The 2,553-nt window shown below is 52.2% G+C and overlaps 1 pseudogene across 1 annotated transcript in view; it reads right to left on the bottom strand.

Moving 5' to 3' along the window:
* LOC105514044 overlaps window positions 1-2,553 on the bottom strand; it is a 78,655-nt pseudogene that overhangs the window by 9,701 nt on the left and 66,401 nt on the right. Inside the window, exon 4 of the transcript XR_001002119.1 lies at window positions 705-739. The product of XR_001002119.1 is annotated as a serine hydrolase-like protein 2 (transcript). The remainder of the gene's footprint in view (window positions 1-704; window positions 740-2,553) is intronic.

Below are 2,553 nucleotides of genomic sequence, written 5' to 3'. Positions count from 1 at the left end.
CGCCCGGCCTAAGTTTCTATTAATACAAGTGCTCCAGTGACACACTTCCAGGCCTCCAGATGGGACCCTGTTTTTTGAGAACTTTGGCATCCTGCCCCTCCCCTCTTCACAGCCTCTATCAGGAATCCCGCTCTCAACAGATGCACCGAGCTGACTTCCAGCTTTTCCCTGTGCAGTGGCCAGTGCCTAGAATATCTCTCTCCTCTCCTCACCTCCACTGACTCTATTTAATGCCAATGAAGTGCACACTTACAAATGCTTACATTGACAGTTATTATGTATTATGTTATCTATGTAATTTTCTTTTTTTCTTTTCTTTTATTTATTTATTTTTTTTGAGATGGAGTCTCGCTCTGTTGCCCAGGCTGCAGTGCAGTGGTGCAATCTTGGCTCACTGCACCTCTGCCTCCCATTCAAGCGATTCTCCTGCCTCAGCCTCCCGAGTAGCTGGGATTACAGGCGTATGCTACCACGCCTAGCTAATTTTGTTGTTGTTGTTTTTGTATTTTTAGTAGAGAAGGGGTTTCATCATGTTGACCAGGCTAGTCTCAAACTCCTGACCTCAGGTGATCCACCTACCTCGGCGACCCAAAGTGCTGGGATTACAGGCGTGAGTCACCACGCTCAGCCTGTAATTTTCAAAAACAACAAAAATGCTAACAGGCAAACTGTGGGAGGGGGGACGCAGAGGCAGCGGTACTCACCCAGGAGATCCTCTGGTCTCTGTTCAGAACCAGACCTAGAGGCGGAAGCACAAAGACAGCGGCGTCAATGCTGTCCGTCAGGGTCAGGGGACACTCCGTGACTTTGCTGGAACCCCCCAGGCCTTTCCAGCCAGCGCCCATGTCTCCCACCTGCCCCCGACGTCCTCAGCTGCCCAGGACTCCCTGTCCTGGGGTCCAGCTGGACCAGGGCTCGACCACGGCCGCCTGACCACGGACCTGTCAGCCCACACGGGCCCTCACCGGCCACCCCAAAGGGCCGGTGCAAAATGAGGGCAGGAGCTTAGGCTGACAGCCGGGTGGATGTGTGGAGCTCTCGTCTCTGAGAAACTCATTCATAGGAAAAAGCAAGTAAGTACCAATCGTGCCATCGTTTGTTGAGAAGACATTGAATGAAAAAAGAACCATGAGCGGAGTTGCGGGGCCTGGGTGGTGCCAGCTTCAGCTTCGGGCGCTGACTTGGTTCTCTGCCCCCATCCCGATGGTGGTCAACAACTCAGCCTCAGCTGCAGGCTGAACACCCGGCAGTTCCCTCCCGAGCAATGTCCCCTCAAGAACGGCCTGCATGGGAGTGTCCAGAAAGGGCAGAGGGTCCCCTGTGGCCCTGGGGGTAATCGCAAGCTGGAAGCTGCCGGTGGTCGGAAGGGATGGAGACGTGAACTGAGGGGTGTTTGTAAGGAACCCGTCCAGCAGGGCACACGGGGACGAGAGCTGCAGGTGTCCACATGGATAAGAGGCAGGGCCGCTCCCTCCCCCGTATAAATCTTTCTCAAATACCTGCACAGCCAGGCCTCCCCACCACCCCTTCTTATTTTTCTCCATTGCACTTTCTCTTTTTTTGAGACAGAGTTCCCCTGTGTCGCTCAGGCTGGAGTGCAGTGGTGTGATCTCGGCTCCCTGCAACCTCTGCCTCTCAGGTTCAAGCAATTCTCCTGCCTCAAACTCCAGTGTGGCTGGGACTACAGGCACCCGCCACCACGCCCAGCTAATTTTGTATTTTTAGTGGAGACGGGGTTTTGCCATGTTGGCCAGGCTGGTCTCAAACTCCTGAGCTCAGATGATCTGTCCACCTCCTAAAGTGCTGGGATTACAGGTGTGAGCCGTCACGCCCAGCCCCCATAGCACTTTCTAAGGCACTTCATCCTTTGCCTATTGACTGCTTCTCTCCTCTGCTAGAGTTCAGCTTCCACGAGGACAAACAGTTTGGTCTGCCTTGTTCACAGCTGTATCCTCAGGACCAAGAACTGTGCCTGCCACATAGTAGGGGCTCCCAAAGTGCTTGCTGAATGAATAGACAGGTGTTTACCGCTGGGTGGGGTCCAGGAGGGGCTGGAGAGGGTTCAAAGGAACAGGTGCCGTGCCATTGTTTTAGCTGTGTGATGGGTGCACAGGTTACTGTTATTACTGTTATTAACATTATTATTTTATTATCTAAACATACATATATGAGCTGGGCACCATGTTTTGTGCCTGTAATCCCAGCATTCCAGGCGGTCGAGGCGGGTGGATCACTTGAAGCCAGGAGTTTGAGACCAGCCTGGCCAACATGGTGAAATGCCATCCTTACTAAAAGTACAAAAAAATTAGCCAGATGTCATGGCGGGCGCCTGTATTCCCAGCTACTTGGGAGGCTGAGGCATGAGAATTGCCTGAACCAGGGAGGCAGAGGTTGTGGTGAGCTGAGATGGTGCCACTGCACTCCAGCCTGGGTGACAGAGCAACACTCTGTCTCAAAAAATTAAACAAACAAAAAAACACTAAACTATACATATATGATATACCAACAAGATTTTTTGGTGGGGGCCTAAACCACCTGATTTTAAAGTTCACA

This window comes from Colobus angolensis, unplaced genomic scaffold (assembly GCF_000951035.1).
Source record: "Colobus angolensis palliatus isolate OR3802 unplaced genomic scaffold, Cang.pa_1.0 Scaffold239, whole genome shotgun sequence".
Classification (NCBI taxonomy): domain Eukaryota; kingdom Metazoa; phylum Chordata; class Mammalia; order Primates; family Cercopithecidae; genus Colobus; species Colobus angolensis.
This window is presented reverse-complemented; position numbering and strand designations above follow the sequence as displayed.